The sequence below is a fragment of the Schistocerca americana genome, chromosome 3 (assembly GCF_021461395.2).
Source record: "Schistocerca americana isolate TAMUIC-IGC-003095 chromosome 3, iqSchAmer2.1, whole genome shotgun sequence".
In the NCBI taxonomy this organism is placed as follows: domain Eukaryota; kingdom Metazoa; phylum Arthropoda; class Insecta; order Orthoptera; family Acrididae; genus Schistocerca; species Schistocerca americana.
Window position 1 is genome coordinate 48,132,275 of NC_060121.1, and position 23,948 is coordinate 48,156,222.

Below are 23,948 nucleotides of genomic sequence, written 5' to 3' on the forward strand. Positions count from 1 at the left end.
CCAAAAGGACCTTCTGCTTATAGACTTCTTGTGGGAAAACGGTGATAGCTTGGCTGTACTCACAAACCTACACCATCCTTCCCAAAGGGATCGAAAGGAAACGAACAAGCTAGGCCACCCGCAGGGTCATTGCGCTCCAAGACAATGCGAGGTCTCACACAGCTGGTGCAGTGAAGAAGAAACTCTCCACACAGTCGATAGCTGTCTCCCTGCGATGATGCAGTCACTTCGCACATGGACATCAAGGAGTATCTTAGCAACTGGTTCACAGTGCAGATCCAGGAATTTAACGAGACGGCTGTGCTTCGTCTTGTGTTGCAGTGAGACAACAGTGCTGCAAAATACATTGATCAGCCGGAACATTACGACCACCTACCTAATAATCAGTATGTCCACCTTTGACACGGACAACAGCGGCGACGCGTCGTGGCATGGAAGCAATGATGCCCTGGTAGGTCACTGGAGGGGGTTGGCACCAAATCTCAACACACAGGTCACAAAATTCCCGTAAATTACGGCGAGGGGGGGGGGCGGGGGCGGGGGGGGGGGGCGATGAGCACTGACGCCACGTTAAATCGGATTCAGATCTGGCGAGATGGGGACCAGCACATTAACTGGAACTCGCCACTGTGCTCCTCGAACTACTCCAGCACACCCCTGGCCTTCTGGCATGGCGCTTTATCTTGCTAAAAAATGTCACTGCTGTCGGAAAACATGATCGTCAAGAAGGCTGTACGTGATCGGCAACCAGTGTACAGTACTCCTTGACCACCAGGGTGCCTTGCACGGGCTCCACAGGACCTATGGATGCCTACGTGAAAGCTCCCAGGACCATAATGGAGCCGCAGCCAATTTGTCTGGAGCTGTTCCCCTGGAAGACAGACTACGGATTCGCGCTCTCCTACTGGCGTGATGGAAAAGGTATCGGGATTCATCAGACGATACAGCACTCTGCCACTGTGTCAACGTCCAGTGCCGATGGTCACTTGTCCATTTCAATCGCAGCTGACGATGTCATGGTGTTAACATGGGCACATGCATGGGTCGTCGGCTGTAGCGGCCCGTCGTTACGAGTGTTCGGTGCACTGCGCTTTCAGACACGCCCAGCATTAAAGTATGATGTTAGTTTAGCCACAGTTCGCAACCTCTAGTGTTTCACCAGCCTACGACGTACGGCATCTGTAATGAGGGGTGGCCGATTAGCCCCACGAGGTCTGGAGGTGTTTTCACCTTGGTTTCACCACGTGTTGGTGATACTCACCATAGCACTCTTCGAACATAGAAGTCGTGCCGTTTCCGAAATGCTCGTGCCGAGTATTCGGATCTTCACACTCTGCTCTGGGTCAAACATGGACCACACGCTTTCCACGTTCTACACACGGACATCACGCTCATTGATATTCCATGCACCGAGCGTGTGTCTGAGTAGCGGTCATTGCTCACGAGGGGGCGGTGTTATAGCCTGGTCGCGTTTTTACAGAAAGTACGTCGGCGGTCACAACGTACTCGCTGATCACTGTACTTTGGAAATGAAGGTACAAGTTTATAAAATTAGTGAGGAAACAGTCCAGATCGAGGTGGTTATTTTATTTTAAATGACCTGTTTCGTCCTAATCTCAGGCCATCTTCGGAAATTCAACATAAGCTAAAGTTGACGATGTCTAGAACAGCCAGTAGACCCCCTTCGCTGAAATTGGGAACAGTTTCAGCGACTGAGGTCTACTAACCATTCTAGACATCATCAACTTCAGCTGATGGCCAAATTCTGAAGATGGCCTAAGATGAGGCAGTAACAGGTCATTTTAAATAAAATAAACCTCACGATCTGGACTGTTTTCACTAATTCTATATAGCTGTTCCCGAAGGTTTTCTACAATTTTATGTCTGGCAGAAGCCTTTTTATTCTTTTTTAGGCCTAATATATTATTACGGTGAAGCAAACAACGCTGTTAAAAACCGTTCTCACACTGACACAGTTGTCGTGAAGAGCAGGTGTACGGGGCGTTTATTTGCGGAGACCACATCGCGCGCTCATTGATCGTAAGCAGAGTCAACGAAGACACTTGTGCAAAAAAATGTTCAAATGTGTGTTAAATCTTATAGGACTTAACTGCCAAGGTCATCAGTCCCTAAGCTTACACACTGTTTAACCTAAATTATCCTAAGGACAAACACACACACCCATGCCCGAGGGAGGAATCGAACCTCCGCCAGGACCAGCCACACAGTCCATGACTGCAGCGCCTGAGACCGCTCGGCTAATCCCGCGATTACGGTTACTGATGGAGCACGGGACTGACAGCCGAAGATCGAAAGAGGGGGGGGGGGGGGGGGGGTAGGAGCACCGTGGTGAAGTCATCAACTTTCCCTGAATAACATTTTACTAACATGAAATGCTAAATCTCTTTTGGAGAGCCATGTAGCATTAAAAGTCTTGAAAATGGCAAAGGATTCTAAAGAAGACATACAAGCTCCCTTTAACTCATGTTAACTTTCAGTTTCTTACCTGATGATCAGCCCACGTGGAATGGTACGCTGCCTGACTAACAGGAGGAAAAGGCGTCCATTCGAGCCTGATCGTACCTGCTGCTAACAAAAAGTCAGACACGGTTCAGAGGTCTACAGGCCTTACCAATTAACCAAAGGTAGTTGAATAAGGCAAGACAGATGGAGAACGACGCGCCACTAAGGATCAAATAATATACTGCAGTGCCAAAGAAATTTGTATAGGCATGCGTATTCAAATACAGAGATATGCAAACAGGCAGAATGTGGCGCCGCTGCCGGCAACGCCTATATAAGACAACAAGGGTCTAGCGTAGTTGTTGGGTCGGTTACTGCTGCTACAGTGGCAAGTTATGAAGATTTAAGTGAGTTTGAACGTGGTGTTATAGTCGGCGCACGAGCGGTGGGCCACAGTATGTCCGAGATAGTGATAAAGTGGAGATTTTCCTGTACGATCATTTCACGAGTGTACCGTGAACATCAGGATTCCGGTAAAACATCAAATCTCCAACATCGCTGCAGCCGGAAAAAGATCCTACAAGAACGGGACCAAACACGACTGAAGAGGATGATTCAGAGTTTCAGAAGGGCAAACTTTCCGCAAATTGCTCCAGATTTCAGCGCTGGGCCATCAACAAGTGCCAACGAAAAATCGTCGATATGGGCTTTCGTATGCACGACACGAAGCTTTACGCCTCGCCTGTGCGTGCCAGCACTGACATTGGCCTGTTAATGACTGGAAACATGTTGCCTGGTCGGATGAGCCTCGTTTCAGTTTGTATCGAGCGGATGGACGTGTATGGGGAGAACGTGAATCCATGGACCCTGCACATCAGCGGGGGACTGTTCAAGCTGGTGGAGGCTCTGCAATGGAGTGGGGCGTGTGCAGTTGAAGTCGTATGGCAGACCCCTGATATGCCTAGATACGACTGTGCCAAGTGACACGTACGCAAGCATCCTGTCTGATCATCTGCATCCGTTCATATCCATTGTGCATTCCGATGGACTTGGACTATTCCAGCAGGAGAGTGCGACACCCCACACATCCAGAATTGCTGCAGAGTGGCTCCAGGAACACTCTTCTGAGTTTAAAAACTTTCGATGGCCACATAATTCCCCAGATATGAACAATATTGAGCATCTCTGGGATGCCTTGGAACGTGCTGTTCAGAAGATTCATGGTGTCAGTTACCTCCTGCACTATTTCAGACATTAGACGGGTGCACGCCACGTCGTGTTGCGGATCTCCTGCGTGCTCGCGTGGGCCCTGTATGATATTAGACAGGTGTAACCGTGCTGGCTTACTCTAACGTAGGGCGACGCAACATGAAGTTGTAGCATTAAATTACATAAATCAATGTATTGGTCACGTATGAGTTTACTGATACTGACTTCTGTACCTTAATCCGTTACAGAGGTCACCAGGCTCCTGCGCAGTTACGGCGGTATTGCTGCCAAGCCGCGCGGAGGGGCCGCGTGGTTTAAGGCGGCATGTGACGACTTCGCGGACCCCCCCCCCCCCCCCCCCCCCCCCCCCCCGCGGGAGGTTCGGGTCCTCCCTCGGGCATAGGTAAGTGCGTTGTTCTTAGCATAAGTCAGTTTAACAGTGTGTAACACTAAGGAGCGATGACCTCAGCAGTTTGGCTGCTTGGGAATTCACGCACATTTGAACATTTATTGCTGCCACTGGTAGCCGCAGTCTGCAAGCACTGAGCACAGTGAGTGCACACTTCGATTTTATGCCACATAAATTATGATATTGCCGAATTTACGCAAGTATATCTCAAATATTTGGACAAGTGCATTTCAAAATATGTGAATTTCTAAATCCGTTTTTGTTGGATCTTATCCTAAAACGAGGAGCGTAGCAATGTTGCAAACAGCGTAAGATCACTTGAACACTACGAATAACGTCTTGAGAAGGGGATTATCAGAAGGACGTCAACATATGTAACGCTAGGGTAAATGAATGCATTCGAATAAAACCGGCGGTGCTAAAGAAACTAGTTTGAAATGAGCACTGAATGCAGTAGATAAATATTGATATTAGGGTACCAAAATAACTGATGACGGGCACGATAGACAGGACATAAAATTCATATCGGTTTCAACAAGAAAAATATTTCAGAATTACAGGAGCTAGTTAATATCTGATGTAAGTGTAAGTGATAAGAGGTCTTTCGCGAAGCTATTTGGAGTGCAGGCTCATACGAAAATAACCATGTTATGGTAAGCAGTTCACACAAGAAGAGAACATGTTGTTGTTGTTGTTGTTGTTGTGGTCTTCAGTCCAGAGACTGGTTTGATGCAGCTCTCCATGCTACTCTATCCTGTGCAAGCTTCTTCATCTCCCAGTACCTACTGCAACCTACATCCTTCTGAATCTGTTTAGCGTATTCATCTCTTGGTCTCCCTCTACGATTTTCAACCTCCGCTCTGCCCTCCAATACCAAATTGGTGATCCCTTGATGCTTCAGAATATGTCCTACCAAGCGATCCCTTCTTCTACTCAAGTTGAGCCACAAATTTCTCTTCTCCCCAATTCTGTTCGATACCTCTTCATTAGTTATGTAATATACCCATCTAATCTTCAGCATTCTTCTGTAGCACCACATTTCGAAATTCTATTCTCTTTTTGTCTAAACTATTTATCGTCCACGTTTGACTTTCATACATGGCTACACTCCACACAAATACTTTCAGAAACGACTTCCTAATTCTTAAATCTATACTCGATGTTAACAAATTTCTCTCCTTCATAAACGCTTTCCTTGCCATTGCCAGCCTACATTTTATATCCTCACTACTTCGACCATCATCAGTTATTTTGCTCCAGAAAAATAGCAAACTCATTTACTACTTCAATCGTCCCATTTCCTAATCTAATTCCCGCAGAATCACCCGATTTAATTCCACTACATTTCATTATCCTCGTTTTGCTTTTGTTGATGTTCATCTTATATCCTCCTTTCAAGACACTGTCTATTCCGTTCAGCTCCTCTTCCAGGTCCTTTGCTGCTTCTGACAGAATTACAGTGTCATCGCAAAACTCAAAGTTTTTATTTCTTCTCCACGGATTTTAACTCCTACTCCGAATTTTTATTTTGTTTCCTTTACTGCTTGCTCAATATACAGATTGAATAACATTGGGGAGAGGCTACAACCCTGTCTAACTCCCTTCCCAACCACTGCTTCCCTTTCATGCCCCTCGACTCTTATAACTGTATCTGGTTCCTGTAAAATTTGTAAATAGCCTTTCACTGCCTGTATTTTACCGATGGCACCTTCAGAATTTGAAAGAGAGTATTCCAGACAACATTGTCAAAAGCTTTCTCTATGTCTACAAATGCTAGAAACGTAGGTTTGCTTTTACTTAATCTATTTTCTAAGATAAATCGCAGGATCAGTATTGCCTCACGTGTTCCAACATTTCTACGGATTCCAAACTGATCTTCCCCGAAGTCGGCTTCTACCAGTTTTTCCATTCGTCTGTAAAGAATTCGTGTTAGTATTTTGCGGCCATGGCTTATTAAACTAATAATTCGGTAATTTTCACATCTGTCAACACCTGCTTCATTTGGGATTATAAGCTCTTGAAATATGGTGCTACACAGAATGCTGAGATTACACAGGCATATCGAATAACTAATGAGGAGATTCTAGATCGAACTGGGGAGAGGAGAAATTTGCGGCACACTTTGACTAAAGGAAGAAATCTGTTGGTAAGACACATCGTGAGGCAGCGAAGGATCGTCACTTTCATAATGGAGGGATGTCTCGGGTATAACAAACGTCGAGGCACACCAACGGATGAATTCAGTAGCAGGCTGCAGTGGAAGAAGGTTGCAGGAGTGAAGAGTTTTGCGCAAGATATGTCAGTGTCTACAACTACATCAAACTAGACTTCATTCTTCTCTGTAGTGCCTAGGAGACCTGCATACTCGGTTCACTAGACAACAATCAAAAAGTCGATTTAATGAATTTCATTACAAAAAGAAAATTACAATACTTAACTATTACACAGATGCGTCGCAAGCAAAGGACGGCATATAAAATAATGAATGTTCAGAATAAAAAATACCAAGTCTGTGCTATACAGAGAGTACAAGCGAAGTGATTAGCGTTGGCGCTACTATCAAAGTCGGTAGTCTTCAAGCTGCTATTCAACTGGCCGTCACCAGCCGGTCGTGGCGCTTATGTCCTCCTCACATAGAGGCCGCTGCTGTTGCGTTGTCGTCCTGGAGGGAGGCCCAGTCAGCGTGCAATTGGCTCACATCTCACAGCCTTCTCTGTTTGTCGTTCCCGACTGGCGTGCCGGTACTTGACTTTACGACGCAACATTCTTATTACACTACTGGGCATTAAAATTGCTACACCACGAAGATGTGCTACAGACGCGAAAATTAACCGACAGGAAGAAGTTGCTGTGGTATGCAAATGATTAGCTTTTCAGAGCATTCACACAAGATTGACGCCGGTGGCGACACCTACAACGTGATGACATCAGGAAAGTTTCCAACCGATTTCTCATACACAAACAACAGTTGACCGGCGTTGCCTGGTGAAACGTTGTTGTGATGCCTCGTGTAAGGAGGAGAAATGCGTACCATCACGTTTCTCACTTTGATAAAGGTCGGATTGTAGACTATCGGTTTATCGTATCGCGACATTGCTGCTCGCGTTGGTCGAGATCCAATGACTGTTAGCAGAATATGGAATCGGTGGGTTCAGGACGGGAATACGGGACGCCGTGCTGGATCCCAACGGCCTCGTATCACTAGCAGTCGAGATGACAGGCGTCTTATCCGCACGGTTGTAACGGATCGTGCAGCCACGTCTCGATCCCTGAGTCAACAGATGGGGACGTTTGCAAGACAACAACCATCTGCACGAACAGTTCGACGACATTTGCAGCAGCAGGGGATATCAGCTCGGAGAACATGGCTGCGGTTACCCTTGACGCAGCATCACATACAGGAGCGCCTGCGATGGTGTACTCAGCGATGAACCTGGGTGCACGAATGGCAAAACGTCATTTTTTCGGATGAATCAAGGTTCAGTTTACAGCATCATGATGGTAGCATCCGTGTTTGGCGACATCGTGGTGAACGCACCTTGGAAGCTTGTATTCATCATAGCCATACTGGCGTATCACCCAGCGTGATGGTATGGTGTGCCATTGGTTACACGTCTCGGTCATCTCTTGTTCGTATTGACGGCACTTTGAACAGTGGACGTTACATTTCAGATGTGTTACGACTCGGGGCTCTACCCTTCATTCGATCGCTGCGAAACCAAACATTTCAGCAGGATAATGTACCACCGCATGTTGCAGGTCCTGTACGGGCCTTTCTGGATACAGAAAATGTTCGACTGCTACCCTGGTCAGCACATTCTCCTGATCTCTCACCAACTGAAAACGTCTGGTCAATGGTGGCCGAGCAACTGGCTCGCCACAATACGCCAGCCACTACTCTTAATGAACTGTGGTATCGTGTTGAAGCTGCATGGGCAGCTGTACCTGTACACGCCATCCAAGCTCTGTTTGACTCAATGCCCAGGCGTATCAAGGCCGTTATTACGGCCAGAGGTGGTTGTTCTGGGTACTGATTTCTCAGGATCTATGCTCTCTGATTGCGTGAAAATGTAATCACATGTCAGTTCTAGTATAATATATTTGTGCAATGAATACCCGTTTATCATCTGCATTTCTTCTTGGTGCAGCAATTTTAATGGCCAGTAGTGTATTAAAATTTTAGGTATATATCGTCCTTTACAACTGTTGGTGAAGGTAATATTATATTCCTTTGGTGGACGTCGTTTAAAAAGTGTGTCAGTCTCCTCTCGGGTTTGATTTGTTGTATGAAGGAGCCTGACACAGATTACAGTGTAACATGTTGTTACTCTGTTCCGTACTGACAGTAGGTGACAACCCGTAATTTTTTCTTTTTTCAAAACATTTCGTTTTCTACTATTTAAGAGCTGCGGGTACACTAGGCTGGCTTTAAGTCACCCTCGTATTTCATTTCTACGGGTCATGTACTGAGTTTAATACAAATCTTCTGGGTTTTACATGCGATTGTACGTAAACACCACGTCTCTGCCTTTTGCGGATCGGGGTGTCCGCTGCGGCACTTTTTTCTGGAATCCCCTCAGTGGGGAACAGCGTGCAGTGCGGGGCTGGTGGAAGTCCCCCGGCGTGTCCTGGGGCCCAGCGCGCCGGTGCGGAATTGCTGCGCGAAAAGGGCCGCCCCGGCGCTCCGCGGCTGTTCATCAGTCGTAACGAGTGCCGCCGCCCACAGCAGGGAGCCTCTGTGCTCAGTCCACACTTCGCTGCCGGCGATGCGCCGCTCAGAGTGGCGTACCTCGCTCCAGGCCTTCGATGGCCACTTGTATCCTTGCTGAACCGCCGGCCGCGGTGGTCTAGCGGTTGTAGGCGCGCAGTCCGGAACCGCGCGACTGCTACGGTCGCAGGTTCGAATCCTGCCTCGGGCATGGATGTGTGTGATGTCCTTAGGTTAGTTATGTTTAAGTAGTTCTAAGTTGTAGGGGACTGATGACCACAGATATTAAGTCCCATAGTGCTCAGAGCCATTTGAACCATTTTGAACCTTGCTGAACCTCCCGATGTCGCGTTCCTTCTGCTTACGAAATCAGTCCACTGTGGATTCCAATCGTGAAACAGACGTTTCCATCTTCAGCCGTAGTTTCGAACTCCCAGTGCTCATACAATGAGCAGCCATAATATTGTGACCATTGACCATCTGGACATTATATGCCGCTTCGTGGAGTGGGCAGGTATCGCGGGACAAAAGCATGTAAGCGGATTCGTCTGGTATGAGACGTTCCCGGAGGGTGGGGGGGTCTACTGGGGGCCGAACCTCACAATAACCCTGGGTTCGGTGTGTGCCCGCGGTGGCGTGGGTGGACTGCTGTCGCCTGTTGCGGGGTTATGAACCACTGAGGGCAACGGGGGGACGAAGCCTCTCCGTCGTTTCCAGTTCCCCGGTTCAGTACAAAATACACACAATGTAAGCGGAGCATACACGGACGAAGGATAACCGTAGCGAAGGTATGGGCTGCAAATCGCGAAATCCATTGAGATAAGCAACTTTGACAAATGGCAGATAATAATTAAGCAGAACCTGTGAATGAGTTTGTAGAAAACAGTTAAGTTCAATGCGCTACTGTCGTGAACGTCTACAGAAGGAGGTATGCGGGCAGTGAAACTAACGCTGGCGCTAAATGGTTGCAAGATGGTTCGAAGTCTACGACCTACTCTGTAAAACAGGATAGATGCTGGAGCACGCTTAAGTGTTTCAGAGCTCGCTGTACATCGTACATCGTCGAAAATGGAGCTCCGCAGCAGACCACATGTACGTGTCCACATCCACATCTATCTACATCTACATCCATAATCCGCAAGCCACCTGACGGTGTGTGGCGGAGGGTACTTTGAGTACCTCTACCGGTTCTCTCTTCTATTCCAGTCTCGTATAGTTCGTGGAAAGAAGGATTGTCGGTATGCCTCTGTGTGGGCTCTAATCTCTCTGATTTTATCCTCATGGTCTCTTCGCGAGATATACGTAGGAGGGAGCAATATACTGCTTGACTCCTCGGTGAAGGTATGTTCTCGAAACTTCAACAAAACCCCGTACCGGGCTACTGAGCATCTCTCCTGCAGAGTCTTCCACTGGAGTTTATCTATCATCTCCATAACGCATTCGCGATTACTAAATGATCCTGTAACGAAGCGCGCTGCTCTCCGTTGGATCTTCTCTATTTCTTCTATCAACCCTATCTGGTACGGACCCCATACTGCTGAGCAGTATTCAACCAGTGGACGAACAAGCGTACAGTAACCTAATTCCTTTGTTTTCGGATTGAATTTCCGTAGGAATCTTCCAATGAATCTCAGTCTGGCATCTGCTTTACCGACGATCAGCTTTATATGATCACTCCATTTTAAATCACCCCTAATGCGTACTCCCAGATAATTTATGGAATTAACTGCTTCCAGTTGCTGACCTGCTATATTATAGCTAAATGATAAGGGATCTTTCTTTCTATGTATTCGCAGCACATGCGTCTATTCGCTGCAGATCCTCCTGCATTTCAGTACAATTTTCCATTGTTACAACCTCTCGATACACCACAGCATCATCTGCAAAAAGCCTCAGTGAACTTCCGATGTCATCCACAAGGTCATTTATGTATATTGTGAATAGCAACGGTCCTACGACACTCCCTTGCGGTACACCTGAAATCACTCTTACTTCGGAAGACTTCTCTCCATTGAGAATGACATGCTGCGTTCTGTTATCTAGGAACTCTTCAATCCAATCACACAATTGGTCTGATAGTCCATATGCTCTTACTTTGTTCATTAAACGACTGTGAGAAACTGTATCGAACGTCTCGCGGAAGTCAAGAAACACGGCATCTACCTGGGAACCCGTGTCTATGGCCCTCTGAGTCTCGTGGACGAATAGCGCTAGCTGGGTTTCACACGATCGCCTTTTTCGAAACCCATGCTGATTCCTACAGAGTAGATTCTAGTCTCCAGAAAAGTCATTATACTCGAACATAATACGTGTTCCAAAATTATACAACTGATCGACGTTAGAGATATAGGTCTATAGTTCTGCACATCTGTTCGACGTCCCTTCTTGAAAACGGGGATGACCTGTGCCCTTTTCCAATCCTTTGGAACGCTACGCTCTTCTAGAGACCTACGGTACACCGCTGCAAGAAGGGGGGCAAGTTCCTTCGCGTACTCTGTGTAAAATAGAACTGGTATCCCATCACCTCCATCGGCCTTTCCTCTTTTGAGCGATTTTAATTCTCTATCCCTCTGCCGTCTATTTCGATATCTACCACTTTGTCATCTGCGCGACAATCTAGAGAAGGAACTACAGTGCAGTCTTCCTCTGTGAAACAGCTTTGGAAAATGACATTTAGTATTTCGGTCTTTAGTCTGTCATCCTCTGTTTCAGTACTATTTTGGTCACAGAGTGTCTGGACATTTTGTTTTGATCCACCTACCGCTTTGACATATGACAAAAATTTCTTAGGATTTTCTGGCAAGTCAGTACATAGAACTTTACTTTCGAATTCATTGAACGCCTCTCGCATAGCCCTCCTCACACTACATTTCGCTTCGCGTAATTTTTGTTTCTCTGCAAGGCTTTGGCTGTGTTTATGTTTGCTGGGAAGTTCCCTTTGCTTCCGCAGTAGTTTACAAACTCGGTTGTTGTACCATGTTGACCTACCTACATCGTCAGCAGCGACTGCAATGGGGATGTACCATTGGAATTCGACAGTCGATTGACATAAACGTGTCTGTTCGGATGAATAACATTTTCGCTACACTGAGTCGATGGTAGTCTACACAAACGCATTCATCGCTTGGTTGCCAGCGGAAGTGTTTAAACTCAGAAGGGTGTTCCTGAAGCCACTCTGTAGCAATTCTGGATGTGTGGGGTGTCGTATTGTCCTGCTCGAATTTCCCATGTCCATCGGAATGCACAATGGGCATGAACGGATGCAGGTGATCAGACAGGATGCTTACGTACGTGTCATCTGTCAGAAACGTATCTAGACGTATCAGGGGTCCCACATCACTCCAACTGCACGCACCCCGCAGCATTACACAGCCTCCACCAGCTTGAACAGTCCCCTGCTGACATGCAGTGTCCATGGATTCACGAGGTTGCTCCATACTCCTACTTGTCCATCCACTCTATAGAATTTAAAACCATACTCGTCCGAACAGATAACATGTTTCCAGTTATTAGCAGTCCAATGTCAGTGTTGACGAGTCCAGGCGAGTCTTAAAGCTTTGCATCGTGCAGTCATCTATGGTATACGAGTGGGCCTTCGGCTCCGAAATCCCGTATCGATGATGCTCCGTTGAGTGGTTCGCACGCTGAAACTTGTTGATGGCCTAGCACTGAAATCTGCAACAAGTCGCGGAAGGATTGCACTTCTCACACTTTGAACGGTTCTCTTCAGCCATCGTTGGACCCATTCATGCAGAATTTTTTTCCTGCTGCAGCGACGTTGGAGATTAGATGGTTTAGCGGACTCCTCATATCCACGGTACACCCGTGAGACGGTCGTATGGAAAAATCGCCACTTCATCGCTACCTCGGAGATACTGTGTCCCACCGCTCGTGCACCGACTATAACATCATGTTCAAACTCAGTTAAATCTTGATAGCCGGCCTATGTGGCTAGTGGTTCTAGGTGCTTCAGTGCGGAACCACGCGGCTGCTACGGTCGGAGGTTCGAATCCTGCCCCGGGCATGGATGTGTGTGATGTCCTTAGGTTAGTTAGGTTTACATAGTTCTAAGTCTAGGGGACTAATGGCCTCACATGGTAAGTCCCATAGTGCTTGGAGCCATTTTTTAAAGTCTTTATAACCTGCCAATGTAGGAGAAGTTACCGTTCTAACAACCGCGCCAGACACTTGTTGTCTTATATAGGCGTTGCCTACCGCAGCGCCGCATTCTACCTGTTTACATATTTAGGTATTTGAATATACATGCCTAAACCAGTTTCTTCGGCACATCTGTGTGAGTACTACGACAGAAAAGAAAACGGGGAAAAACAGATTTTTTCGTGCGAGTTTTGGACCGTATCTCTGACACAGCCTTGAAATAGATGAAACAAAGATGTAGAGGAAGAGAATAAACGTTTCTCCGCCAAAGAGGATCACTGTCCTCAGTGATTCACGCAGATAAAAATCTGATTCAAAAGGAAGAAAGCGTAATAATACTGACAAATCCAGTTTCCATCTGTTTGGTACAGTCAAGTGTCTGATGATACCACAGTGGCATTCCGCCTCGTGTCACTGAACATTAAACTTGAAGCGTGGAAATAGACCGGTGGGCTCAATTCGGATACGGCTACGCAACTTTTCTTGCTCCATCGAAGATAGTTATATCGTTTCAAAATCCAAACATTGTGATGGAACGAAATGCGGATACATTTCCCATCTGGCGCTGTTCAGCTACAGCTACTTACAAGCATATCCGTGCCAACCTCGGCGTGTATAATCGTCTCATATGCCATCAACTGGAGTTGTAAATCCCTATCTCGCTGTTTGCTATAGTTATGTACCTTTTTCCAGTGGAGCTGTTATATCAAGCACACTGAAATTTTGAACTGAATTAGAATCGATGTTTATTTTATGTTGGTATATATATGAATTCCTTACCCATAAGACATTTCTAACAGGGGAAAATTTCGTTTAAATCTGTCTGATTCAGAGATTATTGCCATGATTCTAGTTCAGTGGCGCAATTAAACAGCTTAATAGCATTTCTGAAAACACTTTAGTAGTTTATTAGATAAAGGTACGCATAACACTGAAAACGTCACATGCTGAGAGATGCAACTGAAGTAATTATGAAAATTCTTAAATATCTCTTATTTCATTATCAAAAATGTGCAGCAGGTCACCTCTTCGTGTTTCATCTTTACCTAGAAGCTTTATTCTTCTTGCTGCCCTTGCTTTCTTTGTATTAAATTCAGCTGCACACTGAGCCTCAATTAATCGCAATTTGTCCATAAGCTGAGGACTTTTGATGGTGCTAACACCAGGAATAATGTCAGGTCTTTACACGACCTTTAAGGTACTTAGATGACCATTAGTGAATGAAATAACAGAATCACTGATCTCTCCTTTCAGATTTTATCCTCATAAATATATTCTTTGGTACACGAGCTCACATGACGTTGTTGAACAACCCGTTTTTGATTTTGTGTATAACCATGAAGACCTTTTCTGAGATGACTGGCATGCCAAAAGTCACCTTGGCTTAACTGCTTCTGTAATAACCACTGAGATAGAATTTTTGTAGCGATAAGGAACTCCAGTAGGTAATTACATGTATGTATTTTGCGAGAACGATGAGAAATTGAAGCAAAAGCGCTTACACAAAAGGGGTTTGTAAACCGATTCCAGTAGAACTTATGCTTTTTTAATAATAATGCACTCCAAGGGATCGTAGAGCCAATAGAATCAATGTCAGCCAGCACTAAAAGTAAAAAAAGACAGATGCCGAAATCCTAACGAGGCGCGAACGAAACTCTAAATTCGAAACGCTAACTCACAGGTCAAAAAATGAACTGAAACACAGTTGGTTCAAATGGCTCTGAGCACTATGGGACTTAACATCTGAGGTCATCAGTCCCATAGAACTTTGAAATACTTAAACCTAACTAAGAGGACATCACAGACATCCATCCCCGAGGCAAGATTCGAACCTGCGACAGTAGCGGTCGCGCGGTTCCAGACTGAAGCGCCTACAACCGCTCGGCCACAACGGCCGGCGAAACACAGTTGGTTGCAATGATAATGGTTCCAACTGGAAGACGAAAGTTTCTACAACAGGAGAGTGAAATACACAGCCTTCTGCATCTAACGTTTTCGCAAATGCTAGATTTGAATACGAACAAGTCAGAGGTAGGATTATTTCTCCTGAACATATACAGAATTTTGAAAAAAAAAGTTTCTAGTTACACTTTCTTAACAAATTTGGAACATTTTAAGCAGAAAATTCCAAATTATTTTATAGGCTTAAGAAAGAAAAAGGTATTTTTTTTTTACTTTTTGCGGGGTTCCAACTCTTCTTAATAGTTTCAATATTTCCCCAGCGCTAGACATCTGCCATATACGTGAGGGGCCATGTTTCTTGAGCACAGCAGGTTGAAACATACAACTTTGAAGCTTACGTAAACAGGAACTTAGCAATAAATTATTTCACAATTGCTACGCACTTACACTGATGAGAAAAGTGCCCTTCGATTTCCCTACGCAGAAAACCGTAATGTGTAAATCCGTTACTAATTACCATATGATACACAAAGACAAATGACACTGGAGTATCGATCTAGCCAGGTGGCGCCGTCGTTAAAACAGAGGACTCTTGTTTGGACTGCCTCTCTGTCAATATATACATGCCCTGTGGTGACTATTTCATGCGAGAGGTGGGATGACTCTCCAAATAATGCCCCTAGCTGATAAGCGGTATGCCTGTAGCATTTGTGTCACATAACAGAAATGTTTCTACGACACTAAGGGACCACATACACTGGCTGCGAGTGGGCGTTAATTAAAATCAATGAGGAAAGTTGAAAATGTGTGCCAAACCGGGATTCAAACCAGGGTCAGACCAAGTTTCTCAACATGTCCACATACTACGGATGTTGTGTCCCTGGCCAGTTATCCTTCCTACTTGCGGCACTTAGTGGATTCACCCACACTCCGTGTCTGACGGAAGGCACGTTAGGTTAGTGCGCGCAGCTGCATGCGTCTCTATGTTCCTGCCGTGGAGCTTTGCGCACGCGCGGTTGTCTCCTTCCTACTACTCTTCGCTACTGCTTGCATTTCCGATCCATAATTGCTCATTTGTACCGACAATCTACCACCAACATGAGCTTGAGTAATGAATTTGCATGACTGAAGGCATTTGAAGTGGAACTATTTATAAGAGAAGAAATTGAAACTAATGCACAGGATATGACTGGAATCCGCTTCTCTAACATAAGCATGTGGTGTACCACAAACTAATCAGTGACCCTGTTGAGACCTTTTGCGACACCTTATGCGATATAAATTGAAACATCGTGACAGCCATGTCAGAGTGGTAGCTGTTGTCCATGCGAGGTTTGGATTAAGAACTGTCAGAGTACTCGAGTCCGCCCTCGGTAGCTGAGTGATCAGCGCGACAGAATGTCAATCCTAAGGGCCCGGGTTCGATTCCCGACTGGGTCGGAGATTTTCTCCGCTCAGGGACTAGGTGATGTGTTGTCCTAATCATCATCATTTCATCCTCATCGACGCGCAAGTTGCCGAAGTGGCGTCAAATCGAAAGACTTGCGCGTGACGAACGATGTCTCCGACGGGAGGCCCTCGTCACACGACATTACTATTATTAGAGTACTCGAGCCGCCATTTGAGCTTCTGGCTGACATCGTGGTTACAGCGCGACCACCCTATCCTAGGGTACTCAGTCGCATAGCGGGAAAATGGATAAAAGTGATGGGGCAGAACCAACAGCAGGCCACTCTGATTAATGTTTTTTTTTTCTGCAAATGAAGTATCCGCTCCCCCAGGGTCAAGGTAGAGGTGAACCACCCCCAACCCACTCCTACCACCGGCAGTCCCTCCAACCACCACTCATCCTCCCGCACCATCAGCACTCTTCCCTCTCTGTTTGCTGGACAACCACCTGCACAACCTACCCCACACCAACCCCTCCCCATCCTCCTTTTCAAGCAATTGAGCAATGGAGCAATATCGTGGATGTTATTACCCAATTACAAGCAAATAATTACTAATAATTATCTAACTGTCATGGTTAGGGTAATAACTAACGGCCTTTCCGCAGTGGTAACACCGGTTCCCGTCAGATCACCGAAGTTAAGCGTTGGTGGGCACTTGGATAGGTGACCATCCGGCCTGCCGAGTACTGTTGGCAAACGGTGTGCACTCAGCCCATGTGAGGAGCTACTTGTCTGAGAAGAAGAGGCTCCAGTCTCGTAAACTGCAATACGGCCAGGAGAGCGGTATGGTGACCATATGTCCCTCCATATCCGCATCGAGTTACGCCTGTGGGTGAGGATGACATGACGGCCGGTCGGTACATTTGGGCCTTCATAGCCTGTTCTGTGGAAGTTTAGTTTCGTTTTTAGAGTAATAATTACCAATGATACAATGTCGCTGCCATTCTACAATAATAACTGGTAAAGTCCATAAAGGTTTAAAAAACGCGTCCCGCAAAAACCTCGTCACATTTCTCATAGGTAAGAACGCAAAAAACACTCCTGGTTACTATGTTATGAGTAAAACGGGCCTGAGACAGGAACGCTTCTGGGAAAAAGTGCGACATAATAAGAGATTGTTATAAAAAGTTTTGTAGTGAAATATGTGTGGCACACACACACACACCTGAAAAGCAGGGGCTGCAGGAAACAAAAATGACTGATTTTGCTCCACAGATTGAAAAACGCGCTTCCTAAAACCGCGTCATATTTCGCGAAAATAAAAATACAAAAAACACTCCTGCTCAATATGTTACTAGTAAAACACGCCTGGTTCACAAACGATGCCCTACAAAAACGTGTCATAAAAATTTTTGTATGTAAATGTGTCTGGCGGACACACACACACACACACACACACACACACACACACACACACACAAACACACACATAGAGAGAGAGAGAGAGAGAGAGCTGTACAGTAGCGGTTGTAGGAAAACAAAAATCACTGATTGGGGCCGGCCGGAGTGGGCGAGCGGTTCTAGGCGCTACAGTCTGGAACCGCGTTCGAGTCCTGCCTCGGGCGTGGATGTGTGTGATGTCCGTAGGTTAGTTAGGTTTAAGTAGTTCTAAGTTCTAGGGGACTGATGACCTCAGAAGTCCCATAGTGCTCAGAACCATTTGAGCCACTGATTGGGCTTCAGAGACTAAGAAACGTGTCCCCAAAAGACCGCATCATATTTCGTGGTAATTGATAACACAGAAAACCGTGCTATTCAGTATGTTACGAGTGCAACACGTCTGAGATACACACTTGCACTTGGGGAAAACGCGTGGGTCTTCGGTGGCACTTCGCCTTGCAGAACGGGCGGCCGCCAGTCGGCGGCCCGGAGCTCCTCTCGTGATGCCTGGAGGCTGGCGCGTCCGCTGCCGTCTGCAGCCGGCAGTTTCTGCACCGCAGCCGCTCGGCGCCCAGCTCTAAAATGACTTCACCAGCTTCCACGCGACTAGCAGTCATCTCCCTCACGTCTCGGGATCTGATGAACTTCTCACCACCCACCGTCATCTGCAGTAATCCATCACGGGCATCGCCATGCGAACAGTCCGCCATTTCCAGCTCATAGAAACAAAAACGTAATGATATCATATAGAGCGATACATGGAGAATTCAGTCCATAAGAGAATATTTTCGTAGAGGCTTCTGTAGGGCTAGCAGATGCCACCTATTAATTATTTTAAACTAACAGTCATGTTCGAAACTTATCCGGGAAGTAACACATGGTGGATCCACCCTCGAGCCCTACCTAGGGGTACAAAATTGCTATTAATTCCTGGATACAACACGATGACCGTTATGTGACATTTGCAGAATTTATTGTAAATACCGTCAATGAGCGCAGTGTAGTAAAATACTCAGTTCTTTAAACCTTAAAGATCCATCTGACACAGACTGCATAGTACCATGGAACACTCCAGCTCCCAGTCTGTACTCGGACCGCCAAAGCACCAGCCCACATGTACTTCTCTCTTCTGTCCCAATTCAACCATTTCTCAAGTCCCTGTCGGCTGGTGTGGCTGAGCGGTTCTAGGCGCTATAGTCTGGGACCGCGCGACCGCTACGGTTGCAGGTTCGAATCCTGCCTCGGGCATGGATGTGTGTGACGTCCTCAGGTTGGTTAGGTTTAAGTAGTTCTAAGTTCTAGGGTACTGATGACCTCAGAGTGCTCAGAGCTATTGAAATATTTGCACCCATGTCCTAGAGTCCTAGAGCCTTCCTTAACGATTTCCGGTCGGAAAGTACAGAACCTAAAATAAAATCGAATATCCCTGTCCTGTTACGGAGAAGTATAATGATTCAGATCACGATAACTATCCTGTACGAAAAAAAACCGGTAAATCATGATCAATACCTAAACAACCTCGTGACCAAATGGAACTAATTCAGTCACATGGCTTTTTCTAAAGTTCACTTACATGATACATGCACATACACATATATTTACAAAAACAGTCAGGCATTGTACAGTCACATATTATGGAACTCTGACACTGAATAAGTGTATCCCTCGTGAAAGGACCATCAGAAGATGGTGGAACTACATGACAACAGAAATACAGCTGCGAGTGTATCAACAACACCGAACACATTGCGCAACCCAACTTTGGGTATTACCACAACCGGTTAATGATATACAACGCCACAATCTTCTCCTACACTTCGTTAACAATATTCGACACCGTGATGGAGGCCACGCCTCTTACAACGTCTGTTGCTGCACTTCGCTAAATATATGCGCGTCAGCACTTGCTGGAGCATTGAAATGCGCTGTCCGTTCTGGTTGGACTACAAAGGCGTAATAATACGGCAGACAAAATGACGTCTCAAGTGGTAGGATGTGGCAGACAGAGGCAGGTGGTGGCAGAGAAACTCACAGGGGACTGACAGAAATAACCGTCGGATTGGTTGGTTGGTTGGTTTTGGGGAAGGAGACCAGACAGCGTGGTCATCGGTCTCATCGGATTAGGGAAGGATGGGGAAGGAAGTCGGCCGTGCCCTTTCAGAGGAACCATCCCGGCATTTGCCTGGAGCGATTTAGGGAAATCACGGAAAACCTAAATCAGGATGGCCGGACGCGGGATTGAACCGTCGTCCTCCCGAATGCGAGTCCAGTGTCTAACCACTGAATAACCGTCGGAGAAACGACTCAAAAGTGACATCGTGCCATTACATGGCACTCAGTTTCCTTATCGGGCACGAAGCAGGGAATTTCTGTGGTCCATTGATCGTGACCGGGCCAAATACCTCGTGAAATAAGCGTCAAACGAAATAACTACAACGAACGAAACTTGTCTAGCTTGAAGGGGGAAACCAGATGGTGCTATGGTTGGCCCGCTAGATGGCGCTGCCATAGGTCAAACGGATATCAACTACGTTTTTCTTAAAAATAAGAACCCCTTTATTTATTACACATTCGTGTAGTACGTAAAGAAATATGAGTGTTTTACCTGGACCACGAAAAACCTACAAAGAACGAAACTCGTCTAGCTTGAAGGAGGAAAGCAGATGGCCCTTTGGTTGGCCCGCTGGATGGCGCTGCCATATCTCAAACGGATATCAACAGTTTTTTTTTTAATAAGAACCCCCATTTTTTATTACATATTCCTGACATACGTAAAGATGTATGAATGTTGTAGTTGGACCACTTTTTTCGCTTTGTGGTAGATGGCGCTGTAATAGTCACAAACATATGGCTCACAATTTTAGATGAGCAGTTGGTACCAGGTAAGTTTTTACATTTAAAATGCAGAACGTAGGTACGTTTGAACACTTTATTTCGGTTGTTCTAGTGTGATACATGTACCTTTGTGAACTTACCATTTCTGAGAACGCATGCTGTTACAGCGTGATTAATTGTAAATACCACATTAATGCAATGAATGCTCAAAATGATGTCCGCCAACCTCAATGCATTCAGCAATACGTGTAACGACATTCCTCTCAACAGCGAGTAGTTCGCCTTCCGTAATGTTCGCACATGGATTGACAATGCGCTGACGCATGTTGTCAGGCACTGTCGGTGGATCACGATAGCAAATATCCTTCAACTTTCCCCACAGAAAGAAATTCGGGGACGTCAGATCCGGTGAACGTGCTTCGACGACCAATCTACCTGTCAAGAAATATGCTATTCGATACCGCTTCAACCGCACGCGAGCTATCTGCCGGACATCCATCATGTCGCAAGTACATCGCCATTCTGTCATGCAGTGAAACATCTTGTAGTAACACCGGTAAAACATTGCATAGCAAATCAGCATGCATTGCACCATTTAGATTGCCGTCGATAAAATGGGCGCCAATTATCCTTCCTCCCATAATGCCGCACCATACATTAACCCGCCAAGGTCGCTGATGTTCCGCTCGTCGCAGCCATCGTGGGTTTTCCGTTGCCCTATATTACATATTAAGCCGGTTTACGTTACCTCTGTTGGTGAATGACGCTTCGTCGCTAAATAGAACGCGTGCAAAAAATCTGTCATCGTCCTGTAATTTCTCCTGTGCCCGGTGTCAGAACTGTACACGACGTTCAAAATCGTCACCATGCAATTCCTGGTGCAAAGAAATATGGTACGGGTGCAATCGATATTGATGTAGCATTCTCACCACCGACGTTTTTGACATTCGCGATTCTCGCGCAATTTGTCTGCTACTGATGTGCGGATTAGCCGCGACAGCAGCTAAAACACCTACTTGGGCATCATCATTTGTTGCAGGTCGTGGTTGACGTTTCACATGTGGCTGAACACTTCCTGTTTCCTTAAATAACGTAACTGTGTCGGCGAACGGTCCGGACACTTGCATGATGTCGCTCAGGATAGCGAGCAGCATACATAGCACGCGCCCGTTGGGCATTCTGATCACAATAGCCATACATCAACACGATTCCGACCCTTTCCGTAGTTGTTAAACGGTCCATTTTAACATGTGTAATGTATCACGAAGCAAATACCGTCCGCAATGGCGGAATGTTCCGTGATACCACGTACTTATACGTTTGTGACTATTACAGCGCCATCTATCACAAAGCGAAGAAAGTGGTTCAACTAAAACATTCATATTTCTTTACGTAACACACGAATATGTAATAAAAAATGGGGGTTCATATTTAAAAAAAACTTGATATCCGTTTGACCTATAGCAGCGCCATCTAGCGGGCCAACCATAGCGCCATCTGGTTTCCCCCTTCAAGCTAGACAAGTTTCGTTCTTTGTAGTTTTTGCATTTGACGCTTATTTCGTGAGATATTTGGTCCGATCACTATCAATGGACCACGCTGTATATGTATATACACGCTTGAGAATTGTAGCTCAGCGAGTAAGGTAGCAGATACCATTAGGGGTAAGCTACAGTGGCTGCTAATTTTGTACAGATTTTCAAACCTAGACACACTGCAGTGTCATTGAGAATGCTTTCAATTTTAATTCTGTATAAATATCTGCACCATTATATTGTAGTGTATATTAAAACACCAATTTAATTCATGAGGAGATTAGGACGTGAGCTATGGTACTAGCAATACGGGTATTTGTGCTGGTAACGGTTGTGGTCAACTTCAGTTTTTCATCTGTGGAACACTACTATTTGAGGGAGACTAAGACAGGGCAATTTAGACTGTGACCCCTGTTCATTTGTATAATTTGAAGCAGCACCCTCACACAATTTGGCTACTCTTGACCGACTCGTTTCAACTCAGCTGACAGCCTCAGACAAGCTACAATTCGAGTGCCCTAACATAAGACGCGACTGCATTGGCGAAACTTTACAGACTATTAGCTAACGCTGTAGAAGTGTGATGTGCTCATGCAGTAATAAGAGCCGTGATGATGGTGGATGCTGTAGACTGGCAGATATTTTGTTACAGACTGGATGTATTTTGTTTGAGATTATGACCAAGTTAGGGAGGGGTTTCATGCAATGTTTCTTGTTGTAATATGTATGGGGTGAAGTCTACATTCATAAATACAATGAAATATATCAGAGTCAAGCAGTATCCGATAGCAAGCTTTCATCATGATCTGATCTAATAACCAATTACAAGCAGGCTGTGATCCGTAGCAATCATTTCTCATGCGGTTGTTTAAGTCATAAGGTCTATTCCAGGAATGACGAATGAGAATGTGACCCACATGAGGCTGGTTCAAATGGCTCTGAGCACTACGGGGCTTAACAACTTGGGTCATCAGTCCAGAAGAACTTAGAACTATTTAAGCCTAAGGACATCACACACATCCATGCCCGAGGCAGGATTCGAACCTGCGACCATAGCGGTCGCGCGGTTCCTGACTGAAGCGCCTAGAACCGCTCGGCCACAGCGGCCGGCACATGAGGCTGACATCATAATGCAACTGACTGCTTGTGAGACAGTGAACTATTTCACAAAGTGTATATAATACATATTCCACCACAGAGAAAGAATATGGCAACCAGCTGACAGTGTAACAATAACATGAAGTTCGTGTAGGTGCTGAACATGCAGAATTTAACTTTTGGCTGAGCAGAGTAACTGTGCGGCCGTTCGGTGACAGGCAGTTAAATACAACATGTAGGCTGCATGTGTTACCACGTAGCTTGTGGACTTCAGCAGTCATATTTTTCATTTCCACTGAACATGTCCACAATGGATGTAGCATGTGCTTCTACTAGTGATGTGCATATCTTTTCTGAAACTAAACAGAGAACTGTACAGAATTTGTGCTTGTACTGGACTGGCAGAAACATGTTACTCCTTCTCCTCGGGGCTTCACAATCCACCTCAGGCGAAAGTCTCAATGTGTAGCTCACACGGAAGAACACACAAAAGGTAAAAGGCTGTGGGAAGAAATGACCCATACACTGTGGTATGCATGGAAGAATACATTTGTGACCGTCATGAACCCAAGCAGAGATGTCTAAGTCATGAGAAAATGGACGTATGCACTCACTAAAGCATGTATAAGTTTCATTCGTCGAAAAAAACCATCATACAGAGATGAAATAAGCTACCTTTTCAGATGTGGTAAAATTTGTGTTGACATTTGGAGAAGACGATAAACATTCAGAATGGAGAATGTTGTAATGCATTTACCCGGCGGCCGTCTGTAGTCACTGCCGCACTGTTTGATCAGTGG